The 20,825-nt window shown below is 38.3% G+C and overlaps 1 pseudogene; it reads left to right on the plus strand.

The window, feature by feature from the left end:
* The first annotated feature begins 19,779 nt into the window (after positions 1-19,779).
* On the plus strand, positions 19,780-20,193 carry LOC108521750 (40S ribosomal protein S20 pseudogene; annotated as a pseudogene).
* Positions 20,194-20,825: the final 632 nt, after the last annotated feature.

The following is a 20,825-nucleotide window of genomic DNA, read 5'->3' on the forward strand; positions in this document are numbered from 1 at the left end:
TATGAGATTAGCTTATTTTTTATTCATCAACTCAGCCTGGCAGCAATGAGAGTATATTTTAATGGATTCCATGGACAAAGGCCATCAGTTTTCCTCTTCATTCTGTGGTGCTGAATTCTGCCACTCTCTCCAGACCTCTTCCCCTGTCTCCCAAATCCTGGCGGATTTCCAACCGGGAAAGCCCAAGGCAATGAATCTCAAACTTTAATAGACAGCATTATCACCTGGAGAGCTTGTCAAAACACAGATTCCTGGGCTTTGCCCACAGAGATTCTAGTTCAGCAGGTCTGGGGTGGGCCCAGTAATTAGCTTTTCTAAAAAGCTTCCAGCTGGTGCTAAAGCTGCTAGTGGTTCGGCAACCACTGCTTAAGGCATCCTGAGGACATGGGGAAAGTTGATAAGTACCTGCTGCCTTCCTTTAGGAAACATAGCTCTCATGACCTAGAAATTGTCTTTCTTTGTCTATCTTTATTTCAGTCTCACACTGTCTTGATTATCGTAGCTTTATAATGAGCCCTGAGGGCAAATATATGTCTTTCAAACTTACTCTTCTTTTTCAAAGATAGTTTGCCTCTTGTAGGTCCTTTGCATTTTCATATAAATTTTAGGATTAGTTTGTCAAATTTTGCAAACATTTTTAAAAGCCTCTTGAGGTATTGATCGAGATTCTGTTGAATTATAGACCAATTTAAGGAAAATTTATATCTTCACAATGTTAAATTTATCCAATTCACAAATGAGGTTTCCATTTATTTCTGCCCTCTTTAATTTCTTACAGCAATGTTTTATAGTTTACAGAGTTCAAATCTTGAGCCACTTTTGTCAGGTTTGTTTCTAAGTACTTTATAATTACTTTTTCTGATATTATAAATGATATTTTATAATTTTTAATTTCCCATTGCTGCTTGCATACAGTGGTCTGTAGTTTTGTTTTCTTGGAATGTCTTTGTCTGGTTTTGGATAGAGTAGAACTGGTCTCAGGGAGAGTTGGAAAATATTTATTCCTCTTCAATTTCCTGGAAAAGTTCACACAGAATTAGAATTACTTCCTCCTTAAATATTGGGTACGATTTTCCAGGGAAGCAATCAGAGCTTGAAGTACGTTTTGCAGGATAATTTTTAACTGTCAACTTAATTTCTTTAATAGATATACAGCTACTAAGATTATCAATTTCTTCCTGAATGAACTTTGGTAGATGGTGTCATATAAGTAATTTGTTCTGTTTATCTAAGGTGTCAAATTTATTGGCCTGAGTTTTCATCATATTATCTTATTATCTTTTACTATCTGTGGAATGTGTAATGATGTCACCTTTCTCATTTCTGTCTTCTGTTATTAGATGAATAAATGTTATATCAAAGTTATTTATTTTTGGGTGCTACATATAAGGTATCAAAAAAAGAAAATTGTTTGTTTCTTCTTGATAAATTCCTAATCAGTCTGGCCAGTGGTTTATCAATCTTACTGATCTGCATAATAACAAGTTTTGGGTGTTATTAGATTTTTTTTGTTTTGTTTTTCTGTTTTCTACTTCATTGATTTCAGCTCTGGTCTTTATTACTTACTTTCTTCTGCTTATTTTGGATTTATTTGCTCTTCCTTTTCTAGTTTCTTCAGGTAGGAACTGAGATCACTGGTTTGAGATCCTCTTTTCTAATATAGGTCTATACTATTGTAAATTTTCCTCTAAATACTGCTGTTGTTGCATCTCAAAATTTTGAAATGTGTATTTAATTTAGTCAAACACTTCCTAATTTCTATTTTGATTTCTTATTTGACCCTGGTACATTTAGAAGTATATTAGTTACCAAATATTTGGGGATTTGCCAGATATCTTTTGCTATTGATTTCAAATTTAATTCCATTGTAGTTACAGAATATATTTTGTATTAGTTTAATTATTTTAAGTCTGTTGAGAATTATTTATGGCCTAGAATATAGCATATCATGCTAATTATTCTGTGTGCTCTTGAAGAAAATGTGTATTCTGCTGCTAGCTGATGTGTTGCGTGTGCATGTGTGTGTGTATATATACATATATATGTGTGTGTGTGTGTGTGTGTGTGTGTATGTGTGTGTGTGTTGCCCAGGCTGGTCTCGAATTCCTGAGCTCAAGGCCTGCCGAAGTGCTGGAATTACAGGCATGAGCATCAAGCCTGGCCCCATAAATATTAATTAATTCAAGTTGATTGATAATATTTTGGAGCTTTTCTATATCCTTACTGATATTTTTGTCTGTTTTTTCTATCAGTTATTGAGAAAAGGTCCTGAAATCTGACTATAACAGTGGATTTATCTATTTCTATTTGAAGTTATATCAGCATTTTCTTTATGTATTTTAGAGTTCTGATATTAGGTGAATAAATGTTTAAATTTGTTACTTCCTTTTTATCAGTTTACATGTATTATTATGAAATAATGTTCTTCATCCCTGGTAGTATTAATATTATTTGCTTTGAAGTCTAATTTACTCAATATGGCCACTCCACCCTCTTTTGATTAATTTAAAATAGTATGTCTTTTTCCATCCTTTTATCTTTTACCTATTTATATTTTTATACTGAAAGTGGCAATATTTTCTTATAGGCAAGATATAGTTGGATATTGGTATTTTATTCAATTAGACCATTTTTAACTTTTAGTTGGGGTGTTTAGGCCATTTACGTTTAATATGAATATCTAAGTGATGAGTTTACTCTCTTACCATTTAACTTTTTTGCAGATTGAATTAATTTTATTTTATAAGGAATTTAGAAACCATGAGCAAATATTTATATTTCATTAAAAAACGAAGTCTGTACATCATTCAAATTTTAAAAGTCAGCAAGACACTTAAAAAAATGTACTAAGTAACATGTTTCATTTTAGAACGAAATATTATCAGTGGCTCATCATAACTGATATAGGAACACAAAGAAAATGCTAAAAAAAAAATGTAAAACTGCATCTCAAAATGATCCAGTTGGATGAAGGGAGCACCAGCTGTCACCAATGTGGGACTACCATATATTCTATCAAAGGAAACAAACTACTACTAGGTGATAAAGATAAGTAAATAAATAAACTGGCCAAGAAAAGGAGCCCATGATTCCTGGAATGTTACAGTAAATGGTTTATTTGTTTCTGTTGTTACATGTATTTTATCTTTCTTCTTTTAAGAAATTAAGTGGATGTGTAAGGGATCCAAGAATATTTCCCAGTTATATCTTATTTTTTCAGTAAGGATAATGTGATATTGAAGAAATAATGATTGATGCTCCCTATCATTTCAGCCACTGAATATACTACTACTAAAATGATTTGTTTTAGCAACTATAGTATGCTTTGATTTGTTTTCTTTTTAAAAAACTTTAAGTCCAAGAATATTTAAAGAATGAAAGTCTCTTAATTTATAAAATATACAGTCATCCTTTGGTATCCGACGGCACTCCTCAAACCCCTCCTGTATACCAAAATTAAGGGATGCTCATGTCCCTATGATTTACTTTTTATTTCTCCCATCTCTTCTTTGTTTTTGCTTTCCTCTTCCAGCCTTCTTTTGGATGAGTTGACTTTTCCAATGATTCCATTTTACCACCTTTATGGCATATTATCTACATTTGTGTTACTATTATAAAGTGATTGGTTTCAGGTGATGGGTATCAAGATATACTACCCCCAAATGTAACACCTTAGCATATTAAATATTTTAAGCTATATGAATTTAAGAAAACTGCAGAAGCAGGAAGATCACTGTTCTTCCCCGGCACTTCTCTGAAGTAGATCCTACGTCCCTCATGTGAGAGGTGCCCTCCCTATACCCAGAGAAAAGAAACATGCTTGCCTCTCACAACAAAAGGTCAAGGAGAAAAATCTGAACAAGTAAACCCTGCTAAATTTCCCCCAGTTTACTACCTTTAGATCATACACCCATTGTCCTATTATATTTTGCCGTGACTATCCATTCTTCATCAAACCTACTATAAAAATAGTCAGGTCTGTTTCTTTGAGTCTTCTTTCCTTATGACGGCTCCTGAGTCACATAACACTTATACTAAGTAAATGTGTATGCTTCTGTGTTGTTAATCTGTTTTTTGTTATATTGGCCTCAGCTGTGAACCCAGGATGGGCAGAAAAAAAAGATATTTTTCCTCCCCTAAGAGGGTACGGTGGTCTTTAGTCACAGTCTCTCTTCAAGTGATACTATACCATTTCATACATAGTGTAAAACCTTATACCAGTATGTTTCCATTTCTTTTCTTACAGACTTTATGCTACTGTTGTCATATATGCTTTGATGTTCATTAATCCTTCTTCTACACCTAATCTGCTGCGAATCCCATCTTGCTTATGCTTCATCTCAGATATTGTAATTTTCATCTGTAGATATTTTATTTTGTCTTTTTATTTCTTCTGTGTCCTGATTTAATCTTTCCTCTAGCCTTTTGAACATGTGTAATGGCTAGAGTTGGCAGAGTTACAATTAGCTCTTTGTTTACTAATTACATCATCTGTGTCATTGACGAGGCAATTATGTGTAATTGATTTTTCTTGGAATTATGGGTATTTATTTTCATGCTTCTTTATATTCATGGTAATATTTGGTTGCATGATAGATATTATGAATTCTACCTTACTGACTGCTAGATATTTTCATATTCCCATATTCTTCGGCTTTGTTCTGGTATATATTTAAGTTACCTGGAAACAGTTGTATCCTTTAGGGTCTCATTTTTTAAGTTTTGTTAGGATCAGAGCAACATTTGGTCTAGGTCTAATTTTTTCTCACTGCTGAAGCAAAACCCTTCTGAGTACGTTGCCTGATATCCCGTGAATTACGTGGTTTTTATACTCTTTCCGGTGGAAAGAGGAGCTATTCTCAGACCTATGTGATGCCAAGGATTTGTGCCTCTAAACCTTTTCAGAGGTTCTTTCTCCAGCCACACACATGCACTGATCATGATTCAGCAGAAGAGTCAGCAGGAACACTACAGAAATCCAGAGCTCACTCTCTGCTCAGTTTTCTTTTCTCTGGAACTCTTCCTCATGAATTGCAGCTATCTTAGTACCTGCAGACTCTCAGGTCTCTCTCCTCAACTCAGAAAGAGCAATGGTTTTCATTTGCAGCCCTTCTCTCTGCACCTAGGCCTGGAATCTCTCTCCAGGCAGTAAACTGGGGCAATCATAGGCTCACCAAATTTGTTTTCCCTCTCTCACAGGTCATTATCCTTTGTTGTCTGAGGTATAATGTCTTGAAAACTGTTGCTGTATATATCTTATCCAGTTTTTATTTATTTCACCTAAAAGAGTAAATTTAGTATCTGTACTTCATCTTAACCACACTGAGAAATCTATTTGTGCTAACTGTTCTAGAGGTCTCTAAGTTAAGTTCTTTTTTTCAAGTCATATTGAAAATATATATATAAGTCAAGTCAAGAGACTAGCTCTCTCTTACCCTTTCTTGTTTGTTTCACATCTGCTCATCTCCAGGTATGTGAAATTACCAATTTTTTTTTTTTTTTTTTCATCCTTCTCTCCCCATGGTTTTTAAAATTCAAATTTTTTTTTTTTTTTTTTTTTTTTTTTTTTTTTTTTTTTTTTGAGACGGAGTCTCGCTCTGCCGCCCAGGCTGGAGTGCAGTACCCGGATCTCAGCTCACTGCAAGCTCCGCCTCCCGGGTTTCCGCCATTCTCCTGCCTCAGCCTCCCGAGTAGCTGGGACTACAGGTGCCCGCCACCTCGCCCGGCTAGTTTTTTGTATTTTTTTTTTTTAGTAAAGACGGGGTTTCACCGTGTTAGCCAGGATGGTCTCGATCTCCTGACCTCGTGATCCGCCCGTCTCGGCCTCCCAAAGTGCTGGGATTACAGGCTTGAGCCACCGCGCCCGGCTGAAATTACCAATTTTAAAAGAAGGGTTGTATCAATGAACTATGCAGTCCTTTAAATGAAAATATATTTTATAAATATGTTTCAATCCACATGGCAGGGAAAATGTGCTTTATGATAGATTTGTCAGTACACAAATATCCATTTAAAATTCTATTAGCATTATAACAGTTTTTAAGAATATCTTGAAATAAATGTCTTCTGGCCAAAAATTAAATTAAAGAGCTGAAACGTCAAAATGTTAGCAGTCATATCTAGATGATGAGGTTGTGAGATGTTTCTTTTTCTTTAGATATTTTCTGTACTTTGTAAAGTATTATAGTACACGTATATTACCTTTCTTTTTTTTTTTTTTTTTTTTTTTTTTTTTGAGACAGAGTCTTACTTTTTCACCCAGGCTGGAGTGCAGTGGTGCAATCTCGGCTCACTGTAACCTCCACCTCCCAGGTTCGAGTGATTCTCCTGCCTCAGCTTCCCAAGTAGCTGGGATTACAGGGGCCTGCCACCACACCCTGCTAATTTTTGTATTTTTAGTAGAGACAGGGTTTCACCATATTGGCCAGGCTGGTCTTAAACACCTGACCTGAGGTGATCTGGCCCCCACAGCCTCCCAAAGTGCTGGGATTACAAGCATGAACCACTGCACCCAGCTGTACTATCTTTTAAAAGAGCAAAATTGTGTTGTGTTTTGTTTTCTAAAAATGAGTTGTAGGGAGACAAAAAGTGAGAGAAAATGTTGAGGAAAACATACAGAAGGTCTGAAGTTACTGCTCAGCTATTTCTTTAAGGATCTCACACAAGGATCTTTAAGGATCTCACTGTTCTTTTCTTGACCCTGGCAGTTATAAAACATAGCCCTGTGTCTCTATGAAGAAGGCCTGGATTATAAAACATCATGAAAAAACAGGAATAAAACATCCAGAATTTGGTGAACATTGTTTTAATCCCACAGTATTAGGAAAAAAGGAACCAATGCCATAAAATGTTAATAGTGGCTAAAATGTTCTATCTTGTAATAGAACTCAGTACCGGACTTTCAGAGAAAAGCGATGAAAAGTCTAGAGAGCAGTCATGGCAAAGGGTTCTAGTTAATTAACTCTACTTTCTCTTGGTTACCAAATTAAGGGAACTCAGTTGGACTATTCTATTACTAGTTCAGGTTCCTGCAATGATCCTCGTTTTACAGAGAAGAAAACAGAAGCAGAAGGAACTCCAGATAATTCATCCATTAATTCACTCAATCAACAAGAATACACTTAGTGTCTATGGAGACAAAGCTCTAAGAGGGGCTGTGTGGTTCAGCTGAAGGAGCACAGAATTGTTCTCAGAATCAAACAGGCCTTTAGCTCCGCCTCCTCAAAAATTATGACCACAGACAACTTTTTAACCTTTCTGACCATCAACTTTCAACAAATCATGAAAACAAATGACATCATAGAAATGTTGTGATCATTAGATAAGTTAAATGCTAAAACTCATAAGTAAAAATATTATACACTAGGCATTGCCTGATGTATAAAAGGCACTCACATCGATACTAATCTAATGAAATCTGGGAAGCTGTAAAGTTAAAAAAGATATTTTTTCTTTTATTCCAAAATGTCACAATCTAACTAGGAAAAAAGATATTAACAAGTAAAACGATTGGTGTGAGGTACAATATAACTAAGTACCCTGATTTTTAATGTCAAAAATAGGAACTGAGAGAAAGAAGGCATTCCAGGCAGCTGCAAATGGTGAGAGACGGCTGAATGAAAGAGGTAGACTTAAATTGAGTCTCTAGATGTAAAGAGGTTACAAGTCATCACTCCCATCCTAAGAATAAAAACGCTAAACAAACTGGAAATCAATGGCTCTTCTTAATTCTGTCAGCAGAATTGATAGAAATGATAGCCTCATTGAGGTAAGAAGGAGCAGGGATTCATAACAATAGGTGCTGTTGTCTGACCATTTTACTGCTAAGCAATTTAAAAATTGCCAGGATTAAAAATGCCCAGAGTTTGCAGAGAAACCCACTGGTGCCTGTGTTACTATCTTGATTTTAAGCAGACTAAATGAATAAGTCCATTTAAATATGGTGGATTGTATTTATGTGTTTGTTATGACTACATCCCAATATTCAACTACATTTGGTAGGGAAAAAATTGTAAAAGGTGTATATACCCATAAGACAAAAAGGAAGGAACATGAGCAGGTGAGAGATTTCTACATCTTTTGAAAATGTGAAAACAAGGAAGAGATTTTGGTTTATCCAGGAATAAGAATGTAGTGAGCTGGCAACCAAGAAGAAGGAAGCTGACTTACATTGCAGAATCTAAGGATCAGATCTTAGAGGTTCTGGGGAGGGAAAGGGCAGTGAAGAGACATAAGGTAGAAAACTCACTGAACCCAAAAGTCAACCTGGAATTTCCTTTGCCACTTTCATCTTACAGAGGATACAAAAGCAGCCAGAGATGGAGAAACCCAAATCTCCAGTTATCACTAGTTCCCCTACCCTGCTTTATTTTCTTCAAAACACTGTCACCATCTGACATTACTTTTTTTGGTTTTTGGTTGTTTTGTTTGTTTGTTTGTTTGTTTGTTTGTTTTGAGACAGGGTCTCACCCTGTCACCCAGGTTGGAGTGCAGTGGGGAGATCTTGGCTCATTGCAACCTCTGCCTCCTGGGCTCAAGTGATCCTCCCACCTCAGCCTCCTGAGTAGCTGAGACTATCGGCACACGTCACCATGTGTTTCGTTTGTGGTTTGTTTTGTTTTGTTTTGGTAGAGATGGGATTTCCCTATGTTGCCCAGGCTGGTCTCAAACTCCTGGGCCTAAGCGATCCTCCCACCTCAGCCTTCCAAAGTGCTGGGATTACAGGCATGAGGCCACCACGCCTGGCTGTGCCATTATGTTATCTACTTATTTGTTAATTGATCCACTGTTTATTTTCCCCACAAGCAAATAAGCTTCTGGGAAGGCAGAGGCTTTGTTGGTCTTCAACTCTTTATTGCCCATGCTTGGCAAATAATAAGCACTCAGTCAGTGTTTGTGATATGAGTAAATGAGTAACCCAAGCAATAATATTAACAATAGTTATACTGTATAAGAGCGATATTAGATGGTAACTTCCTTCCAGTCTCAGATTTACCACATTTCCCCGTGTCTTGGGGCCTTTGGATTAGTACAGGAAATTTTTCCAAGAGGAAGGAAGAACATTAGCAAAGTCACAAAGAAGAAGGAAATACAAGGCATGAAGGGAAGAGAGATTTGCCAGGCTAGATTAGAACCTCCTCCGTAGAGTGCTTCCCCAGTGTCCCTAGAGAAGGTCCTATGTTACTCATTGCATCTCTCATGCCTCTGAATATTAAAGCACTTTTCTTCCGTTTCCTTTCTTTTTTTTTTTTTTTTTTTTTTTTTTTTTTTTTTTTTTTTTTTTTTTTTTTTTATATAGAGACAGGACAGGGTCTTGTTATATAGTGCAGGCTAGTCTTGAACTCCTGCCCTCAAGCAATCCTCTTGCCTTGGCCTCCCAAAGTGCTGGGATTACAGGTGTGAGCCACTATGCCTGGCCTCAGAGCATGTTTTAAATCTAACTATTATAAATCTTTCCTTTTGAAATTTCTGATATTTTAATTTGCTGCCTTCTCACTACAGCATTTGTGTAGTCTGGTCGCTCTGCTTTTCACATAACCCAAGCTCCTCCATTCAGAGAATAGGTAACCAAAGGCCATGGAGGAACTATGGAGGGAACCATGAGCCGTGTTCTCCACTTCTGAAAGCCATTGTGCAGGTCATTCTTCTTCATGGAGAAAGCAAAGTTCACTTGCTTGTGAGTGAGAAAATGTTCCCTCCCAGGAGCTGGTGTTGGTAGCGCACACATCTACAGCCCTCACCTACATCTAAATATAGATCAGGAGAAATTTAGTAGGCAACAAAAAGCTAAGCAGAATTTTAAAATAAAGCAAACTAACTGAAGGCCTGTTAGATTAATCTCTGTAAACTAAGGTATCGTGGTGCCAGACATAACATTCAGGTCTCCTGACTAGAGCTTGAGTCACCAGTTGTCAGACTTGTGAATTCCAAAGAGGAGCTTGCCCTGGTTTATTTCAGCTTGCCAGGGCTTCCACCCATCCATCTCAGGCCATTGGAATGTAGTGCTAAAGCACCCTGGATTTGATATTCTATGTGTGAAATATCTTTGTACCACTTTCTGTAGCAATCTATCTAAATCAGTCACCAAATCTAAAAATAGACATTCTTCCTTAAGTTATGGCTTTGAGTCCATATAACCAATGGAGGAAAATAGTACCAGAGTCCAACCTTTTTTTCTAACACCTCCACTAAGCAGGAACTAAGAAAAGGAGTGGGGACCTAGACTAGAAATATCTCTTCTTATACTCACCTGAAAGCAGCTCTCAGAAGATGTCATAAAACCAAGGTTCACACCACTCATTATTCAAGTACCCCATACAGTTGACCATCCACTCAATAAACACAGTAACGTACCACATAATGACACTTCAGTCAATGACAGACCACATACACAAAGGTGGTGTTATAAGATTATAATGGAGCTAAAATATTCCTATCAGCTACTGACATTGAAGGGGGAGAGTTCCCTGATCCCCCTTGCAGGACATGTGGAAGGGGTGTGGCTCATCTGTTGGGCAGCCACTGTTGCACAAGCCCATTATAGGAGAGGGAGCATGTAGACAGACAGGTGCAGGAGCCAGGGTGAGCACTTTTGGGTTCCCGCCCCACAGTGGCATCTAGGGGTGTGTGCCTGTGACTCTCAAAGTCCCAGTGGGTGTGCTACAGTGCTCTTTTAGCTCTGCCATCGGCAGATGGCTTAAGTGTTAACCAGCTCAGTGCCCTCTTGGCACCTGGGTTCTTGTCCAGTGTCCAGGAAGAATCAAGTCACACATGAACTTGAAGGATGGTGAATGCAGGGATTTTACTGGGTGATGGAGGTGGCTCTTGGAAGGATGGATGGGGAGCTGGAAAGGGATTGGAGTGGAAGATGATCTTCCCTTGGAGTTTGGCTGTCCTGCAACTGATCTCCTCTCTGACCATCCCCCTCCAAACTCCTCTTGACATTCAGATGCTCCTTCTCTTCTCTCCTTCTCTGCAGCACCACTCTTCTGCTTCTCTGTTCTTCTGTTTGTTTGCTTATCTGCTCATCTGCTCATCAAGCCTGGGAGTTGGGGTTTATATGGGTACAGCACAGAAGGTCATGGCAGGCCGAAAGGCAACATTTGGGTGCACAAACAGGAATGTCTATTCCCATTTAGGGCTGCGGGTTTCTAGGCTTGGGAGTAAGACTTTTACCAGGGAACTGCCCTCTTCTACCCAGTCCCTGTCTCCTGTCTATACCAGCATGGTAGCTCTGGTAATGTCATAGCTCAACACATTACTCACATGTTTGTGGTGGTCTTGGTGAAACGCACCTACTGCACTGCCAGGCATACAAAAATGTAGCACAATTAGGTACAGTACATAAAACTTGATAATGATAATAACAGACTCTGTTACTGGTGTATGTATTTACTGTACAATATCTTAATCAGTATTTTAGAGTATACTCTTTCTACTTGTAAAATAGGAAATTAACTATAAAACAGCCTCAGGCAGGTCCTTCAGGAGGTATTCCAGAAGAAGGCATTGTTATCACAGGAGATGAGAGCTTCGTGTTACTGTCCATGAAGATCTTCCAGTGGGACAAGATGTGGAGGTGGAAGATAGTGATACTGATGATCCAGACCCTGTGTAGGCCTAGGGTAATGCATTTGTGTCTTCATTTAAATTAAAAAGTTTAAGGGGAAAAAATAAAAATAGAAAGCACTTATAGAATAAGTATATAAAGAAAATATGTTTGTACAGTTGTACAAAGTGTGTTTTATGCTGTTATAAAAGAGTTAAAAGTTCAAAAAAATTAAAAACTTTAAAAAGTAAAAAATTTATAGTAAGCTAAGGTTAATTTGTTATCAAAAAAAGAAAAATATTTTAATAAACTTAGTATAGTCTAAGCATATGGTGTTTATAAGGTCTACACTGAAACCACCTTTGCAAACATTATAACAGGGACAAAATTATGACAGTGAAAGAGATCTGACCTAACAAATTCCATCTTGATTCTAACCTCCAAGCTGCCCTTGTCCATTCCTGGGGATAGGTTCAACTAACTTTGGGAGGAACTTAGTTTATAGTTTAACTTTGAACAAAGATGATAACAGCCCTTTCCTTAAATAAACCCCTTTCTTTCCTGGGGACTAGACTTTGTAGGACTAACAAATTAGCCACGAGATCTGCAACTTCCCCAATTACTCCTGCAAATAACATCACTATTACAGAACCTAAGATTGGTCTTTTGAGATGTCTTTTCAGGTTTTTGCATTTCTGATAACTGGTGGCCCCACCTGGACCCACCAACCAGTCCTGTGGCCCCACCGAGAAGCAGATTCTAACACCTCCACTAAGCAGGAAGTAAGAAAAGGAGTGGACTCGAGAAATGCATGAGGACCATTTTCCACACCCCTATGATTGTACCTCCAACCAGTCAGCAGCACCATTCCCTGGCCGTTCAAACTGTCCTTGAAAAACACTACCCTCCAAATTTTCAGGGAGACTGATTTGAGTAATAGAACTCCAGTCTCCCATTCAGCTGGCTCTGTATGAATTAAACTCTTTCTCTACTGCAATTCCTGGTTCTTGATAAATTGGCTCTATCCAGGCAGCAGGCAAAACGAACCCGTTGGGTGGTTACAAGAACATATCCTAGTTGTTAAGCAATGCATGACTGAATTTACTAAGTCTTAACTCTTGTTGTGGCAGTAGGGATCTATGATATAAAAAGTTAGCCATATCCTTGCTTCCCAAGATTTTCTAGTATTATCATTGAGATAACTTACATCCTGAAATTTCTGGAGGAGTGCTGATTACAAGTGTTTTATGGCTAAGATACATTGTTACAGAATTTTTCATTTTTTTCTTAAAAAAGCAACAAGTTTGAATTTATTGCTTATTAATTAATGAGCACACTTTTTTCAAATCATTTAAAAAACACAAAACAAAAAGCTTTAAATGCTATTAAACATCAAAACATAAAAGATGAGATCTGATAGATGCAAAAACTTCCTAAAGAGACAGAATGGCTCCCAGGGCAGAATAAGTAGGCAAAATGATGGTATTGATACACTTAAGGAAAAAGAGACCAGGCACAGTGGCTCACACCTATAATCCCAGTACTCTGGGAGGCTGAGGCCAGTGGACCACCTGAGGTCAGGAGTTCAAGACCAGTCTGGCCAACATGGTGAAATCCTGTCTCTACTAAAAATGCAAAAATAAAATAAAAAATAAAAAATAGCTGAGTGTGGTGGTGCACATCTCTGATCCCAGCTACTCAAGAGGTTGAGGCAGAAGAATCGCTGGGACCAGGGAGGTGGAAGTTGCAGTGAGTACTTCAGCCTGGGTGACAGAGCAAGACTCTATCTCAAAAAAAAAAAAAAAAAAAAAAAGAAAGAAAGAAAGAAAGAAAAAAGAAAAAGAAAATGTGTCAAAGGAGATGTAATGGTTGGAAAAGGAAGCACAGGAAATGGCAAGTGAAAGAGGATACCATGTTAGTGCTTATTAAATGTTACCCAGTGGAAAGAGATCCAGATCCTGGGGAAGTCCTTCCAATGTTTTTCCTTCTATTGGCAAAACTGGAATGTTCCATCAGACCTAGCCAAACCTATCCCTCGAGTCTGCCAACCTGTTTTGCTCTTGATCAAGGGCTCTCCAAGCAACGTTTGCATCATAATCTGTTTCCCCATGTAGACTTTCTGTAGGCCAATAATTTGCTAGTCAGCAGACACAAACCAGCTGTGAGTTTAGCAACTAGCCAACTGATCACAACAAACTCACCTCATCGTTGGACTTTGTCAGATTTGCAACCTAACAAAATGTAATTTAATTTCAAAAATTTGTTTTAAAACTTATTAAAGGAAACTCAAAATTGAGAAAAAATTATCTGTCCAAGTGTTTCAATATTTAGTCTGGAAAAAAGTGGTCAGTAGTCATATAAGGAACATAAATAACATCTCCACGCCAAAGCACTTGGAGATGAGTCACATGTAACTGGTGCATACTTAATACCACAGAAGTATGAAAAGGAGAAATTATGTCTTACTAAGGAAATCCAGGAAAGCATCACAGAGGAGGCAGTAATCAAGTGAGGCTTGAAGAATGAGCAGAGTGATGATAAGCAGAGACCTAGAGAGGCTGAGGTGATTTCTCCAGTCAAATAAAATGTAGAAGGTGGAAAATGTGCTGGGCATGCAGGCACACAGGTTAGATGTGGACTTAAAGTAAAACTAAGTTTAAATGGTAGAAGAAGATGACACAGCAGCTTGGGAAGTATAAATGTCACATGGCAGCAATGCAAAACCATCTAATCTTTATAATAAGGAGGAAACACCATGGAGTGAGACTTTAGGAATTAGGCAAGGCTACAAAATATGATCCATGGCTGAAAACTGGAAAGCATACTTTTAACTCCATTGACATTCTTTTTGTTTGTTTGTTTTTGAGATGGAGTCGCGCTCTGTCGCCCAGGCTGGAGTGCAGTGGCACAAACTTGGCTCACTGCAACCTTGGCCTCCCAGGTTCAAGCGATTCTCCTGCCTCAGCCTCCCAAGTAGATGGGACTGCAGGTACTTGCCACCATGCATGGCTAATTTTCTGTATTTTTCTAGCAGAGACGGGGTTTAACTCTGTTAGCCAGGATGGTCTCGATCTCCTGACCTCGTGATCCGCCCACCTCAGCCTCCCATACATTCTTATATAAGGTATTGATAATTTCCATCCAAATACTTGGATGAATGCAAACTAAAATGAAAAGTGAAGGACAAGGGCTTGAGAGTACTGGAACCTGGATAAGAAAGGCATTATTGTAATATGGGAAGCCACAGGAGGATACAAACTTGGGATACTTCATAATTTTGACTGGGTCTTCCAAGCATCTCCTGCATAGTTCAGGAGATATTTTTGCAAGAAGAGCCTTATCTATTCATATTGCCATAAAGATATGAAAATGTAGAATACATCTATTTTCTACAAATTCGGTAGAAGGTTATTATGACCAAGATGTATCTATATGCAAAATCTTATATGTGCAGTCTGAGAAACTCTGGAATGCTCTGAAAAAATTTTTGTGCATTTGGAGGAGTTGGAACAGATGTAGAAAGACAAGAAAACTCCTCTCTTCTTTGAATCAAAAATAAAAGGTTATTTTTTTCAAAGGCAGATAGAATTGAAGGAGAAAATGCTATTGTGTTGCTCATTGCCTCTCAAAAACCCATTGTTTAAGAACTGGACAGCTGACCTGAATGTAAAGTTCAAGGAAAAGGAAATATACTTGAGGTACAGAATTCAATTTCTCAAAATCACCATGTGTGAAGCCTCAAGCTAGTTGCAAATTTAACTTGATACAATATTGTCCATGAAGTGAAAAAGCAAAAAAAAAAAAAAAAAAAAAAATAGCCACTGTTGCTGGGAAGTTTGTTTAATTGTTCACTACCCAGGAAGTGTCATGGTGCTTCATAAATGAGGGATCCATATTCAGTTCAGACTTTAAGCAAACGAGAACATTAACATTAAGGGGGTATGAAGCCACTTCAGTCCACACAGTGCATTGATGATCTTCCTCCTCAAGGAGAAGGACAGGTAGGAGGAATAAGATAGACCATTAATACTCAGGGGTAGAAAATGATGTCGTATTATGCAGTCATTCTCAGAGTTAGAAAGCAACGATTTTGAACTCTGTCATCAGCAGTTAAGGCCCAGGAATCACAAACAGAAACCCCAACTAACATCAGATCATGAGCAGAACAGAGTGCACAAAAGAGTGGATTAGCTGCCCCATTAGAAATTCTTCAGTTCTTTTGCTTAAAGGTTCTCATGAGTTACCTTAAGAGGAGGAACTAGATATCTTATTAAAACCTGCTATGTGCCCTACTAACTCTAATTATAGAGACTATATCTCAAAAAAAAAAAAAAAAAAAAAAAAGAGAAAGAAAAAAGAAAAGAAAAAGAAAATGTGTCAAAGGAGATGTAATGGTTGGAAAAGGAAGCACAGGAAATGGCAAGTGAAAGAGGAGTTAATTATAGTTCAGTTCAATACGTGAAGGATATTTGTTTAAAGAGTAAACAAACTCCACATGGCTTTTGTTTGCTTTTTGTCTGTTTTTGGACACAGGCTCACACAGGGTCTTGCTCCATTGCCAGGCTAGAGTGCAGGGGCACAATTTTGACTCACCACAACCTCCGCCTCCCAGGTTCAAGTGATTCTCATGCTTCACCCACCCCAGTAGCTGGGACTACAGGCACATGCCACCACATCTGACTAATTTTTTATTTTTAGTAGAGATGGGGTTTCACCATGTTGGCCAGGCTGGTATTGAACTCCTGGCCTCAAGTAATCTGCCCACCTTGGCCTCCCAAAGTTCTGGGATTATAGGCATGAACCACTGCCCCCGTCCAAAAGTCCATCTTTTAATCTGGCTCCATTGAATTTCACTTTTCCAACCCTGGATAACATAGCAGGAGATCCCGTAGCTTTCTTGTTATTTTCAGTTGTAGGAACCACCTCATTTTGAGAATTTAAGATTCATTTTCAGGTGTTCAAATATCCAGTCCAGTCTATATTAAAACTGTAATCTCACATCCTATTCCAAGCTTCTCTCCTCTACCTCCTCATGCCAGGAACTGAGGCTTGGAGACCTAAGGGTGGAAGTGAATATAGGCATCTTTCTGACCACTTCTTCTGATTTATGTTTCTTTCTCCACTCATCATGAGGCTTCTGGAGCTCATGTTGTCTGGGTTAAGAGAGTAAATACTAGAAGAAGAGCAAAAGTTAAGCATTTTGCTCACACTATGTGGCCACTATGTCCTTGTGCTAGCATCTGTGGCTATTGCCTGGAAAAACTTCTAAGTTCTTCAGAACCACTCCCTTTTTCCCTAAGGGAATCTTCTCTCTGATTTCTTGCCTTTGATTACATATTTTCCTGAAGGTCTTTTGTAACATCCCAACAGTTCACCCCATCAGCTCCTTCTGTGTCTGCAAGACCCTCACCCTAGCAAGCACCCTTCTTGGGAGAGTAATCATCAGAGTTTCTGAATCTCTCTTACTTTTTATTGCATGTCCTTGGCTCAGAAGGAATATATGAATTCTTGCCGTTGAAAAAATAACAAAAATGTAAGAAGTTGTTTCAATAATTCTGTTCTATAAAAACATATTCCTATGCGTAGGTACTACATGTTATACACGTTTAGCAAAAGTTGTCTAGGATAGAGAGTTAAAAATTAGCTAGAAAGAAGGAAGGAAGAAAAGAGTTAAGGAATAGAAGCTAATTTATGCAACTCTACCTGTATGTCAGGGTCTGCACTGCAAAACAGGTATTATCTCCATTTTGTAGATGAGTAAGTTAGACTAAAAGAGATGAAATGTGGCCGGGCGTGGTGGCTCACGCCTGTAATCCCAGCACTTCAGGAGGCAGAGACGGGTGGATCACGAGGTCAGGAGATGGAGACCATCCTGGCTAAAATGGTGAAACCCTGTCCTTACTAAAAATACAGAAAAACTACCCGGGCATGGTGGCGGGCGCCTGTAGTCCCAGCAACTAGGGAGGCTGAGGCAGGAGAATGGCGTGAACCTAGGAGGCGGAGCTTGCCGTGAGCCTAGATCTCGCCACTGCACTCCAGCCTGGGCGACAGAGCGAGACTCCGTCTCAAAAAAAAGAGATGTTTAGTTATAGTGAACAACCATAGTTTTTTTGTTTTTTTTTTTTTTTTTTGAGACGGAGTCTCGCCCTGTCACCCAGGCGAAAATGTACCTAGTATATATTGCCTCTACAATTCAACTGATACTTTATATCCTGCACCCAAATATTTTCTTACTCTGGTCCTATACTACCTTTTAATTTTTCTAAGTATTTTTTCCATCTGCCCAAATAGATTATGAGCTTCTCAAGGAGTGTCTATTACACTTTTTGTTGTATTCAGTAATCAACATATATTGAATATTATGTTAAACCCGTTAAAATTAAAAGTACATAGCTTGTTCAAACACAAGGGGCTATGAGGATAATTTCATCACTGTGCTTGTAGATATGAATATGTATTGATGGGAACTGACTTTTCCCCATACCACAGCCTGAACAGGAGGAAGAATTCTCATATACTAATATGAAATATTTAAATTAGTACTAAAAATTAATTTTCAAATTGAAACAACTGTTAAACTATGGACTGTGTCATGGCCGATTTGGCGGGGGAGCTTAAGAGATTCAGCTTCTGCCTAGCGATACTTTTCATTGTCTAGGACAATTTTGGTTTGGATTCTTTTAATTTTGTCTTATTGTAAAGTTATGGACTTTACAACCCTTCTTCAAGTCTTTCCAAGACCTATAAAGACATCAGACAAAAGCAGAATTTCATCTTTCTTTTCCCATTATAACATACCATATGGATACACCCAAGACTTATAAATATTGTCATATGGAACTCAGATACTAAAAATCTATTATCTTTGGCAAAAACCAGAACTGGGAGAACCACCCCAAAACTGAAAAAATATGTTTTGAAAATATTCTCATTTACCTGTTTACATCATGTAAAATTATGATAACTAAAGGGAATCCTCAAATAATTAAGTAAAAACATCTCATTAAAAAACAGTATTGAAATTCTGCTCCCAGCCACAATCCAGTAACTAGGAATGCATTTACCTTCTTACCTTGAGCAACTAGAAAGTCAGACAAAATATATGAAACATCTTTCTTCAGACATTGTTCAATAGACAACCCGAGACAGTGATCTCTGAAAGGGAAGGAAATGAGATGACCCCTGATGTTGCCTGATCTTTTCTCCTGAGAAGAGTTTCTAGGTTGCAACATAGGCAGGGGAAACCCAAGCAGTGGCTTGTGGTCTCACTGAGTTGAGGAGACATAGTTCTGATTTCAGGGAGTTTCACACACTTAGAATTTGTGGGATAGAATAACAGAAACGAGTGACACAGAGAGAGCTCTGGAGATCTTTGAATCCTTTCACACTTTGGCTGAACACTGCTGTATGCATAGATGTGTGGTAACTACTAAGGCCAGGGAAAGAACTATCAGAAAGGAGTAGGCAGAACAGTGTCCAGACCTTACAAGAATCAGGAATAGCTTAGGCTGTCAACCAGTCAGAGGAGAACGACTTCCTATCTCACAGAACATGAGACCCTTCAGAGGGCTATTTCCGAGATCAAAGTAGCCCTGCTCTGAACTCACCCTAACAAATCTTAAAAGCAAATCTCAAAAGCCATCCAGCTAATTCCAAGAAACTTATCTGCATCCCGGTGGGGGGGGAGGGGGGGTGAAGAAATCTGACAATATTTAAAGGAATACAGAAAATCCAGGACAAAAATGTAAAATTCATCATGTCCAATTGTAAATGAAGTTTACTTTTATAAATTTATTTTGATAAAAAAATTACCAAGTAAGCAAAGAAGTAGGGAAAATATTGCCTCCCAACCAGAGTAGTAATCAAATCAATCAATAGAAACAGATCTAGTAATTTCATAGATGATAGAATCGGCAGATAGCAACAGTAAAACAATGGTTATAAGTATACTCCAAATGTTTAAGACGATGAGAAAAATAAAAAACGTTTTCAAGTACAAATCAAACTCTGCAGCTAGAAAATACAATATTTGAAATGAGAAACATACTGGATAGGATAAACTTTAGATTAGATATTGGCCCAAAAAAAGACCACCAAACTTGAAGACAGATTTTACCCAAAGTGAAACAGAAGGAAATTAAGCTTTTAAAACATGAAACACCTCTTTGAGGAAGACGTGGTCGTAGGTGGTGCGGAGCTCTGATCCGCCCACACCTGCTCCTGACTCACCGCTGTTAGCTCTCGCCGCCGAAGAAGTCGGTCAGGAAGCCGCGCAGCAGCCATGGCTTTTAAGGATACCGGAAAAACAACCATGGAGCAGGAGGTGGCAATTCACCGAATTCGAATCACTCTAACAAGCTGCAACGTAAAATCCCTGGAGAAGGTGTGTGCTGACTTGATCAGAGGAGCAAAGGAAAAGAATCTCAAAGTGAAAAGACCAGTTCGAATGCCTACTAATCACTACAAGAAAAAACTCCATGTGGTGAAGGTTCTAAGCCATGGGATCGTTTCCAGATGAGAATCCACAGGAGACTCATTGACTTGTACAGCCCTTCTGAGATTGTTAAGCAGATTACTTCCATCAGTATTGAGCCAGGAGTTGAGATGGAAGTCACCATTGTAGACGTTTAAGTCAACTATTTTAATAAATTGATTACCAGTTGGAAACTTAAAAAAAAAAAAAGAAACAAGCATCAGTAATCTTTTGAATGATATTAAGAAGTCTAGGATATTTGTAATTGGAGTCTCAGAAGGGAGGGTCAGAAAAAAAATGAGAAAATATGGCACAAAGATAAGAATGGTCACAGACTACTCATCAGAAACTATGGAAGACGGAAATCCTTAAAGCACTGAAAAGGGACTAGCAACCTGTAATTGTACGTACTGTATTAGTCCATTCTCATGCTGCTATGAAGAAATACACAAGACTGGGTAACTTATAAAGGAAAGAGGTTTAATTGACTCACAGTTCAGCATGGCTGGGGAGACCTCAGGAAACTTACAATCATGGCAGAAGGTGAAGGGGAAACAGGCACCTTCTTCACAAGGTGGCAGAAAGAGAAAGGAGAAGTGCAAGCAGGTGAAATGCCAGATGCTTATAAAACCATCGGATCTCATGAGACTCACTCATTATTAGGAGAACAGCATGGGAGGAATGGTCCTCATGATCCAATTACCTCCACCTGGTCCCCCACCTTGACACGGGGATCATGTCCCCATGACATGGGGATCATGGGGATTACAATTCAAAGTGAGATTTGGATGGAGACATGGAAAC

The sequence above is a fragment of the Rhinopithecus bieti genome, unplaced genomic scaffold (genome assembly GCF_001698545.2).
Source record: "Rhinopithecus bieti isolate Rb0 unplaced genomic scaffold, ASM169854v2 scaffold_62324, whole genome shotgun sequence".
Classification (NCBI taxonomy): Eukaryota; Metazoa; Chordata; class Mammalia; order Primates; family Cercopithecidae; genus Rhinopithecus; species Rhinopithecus bieti.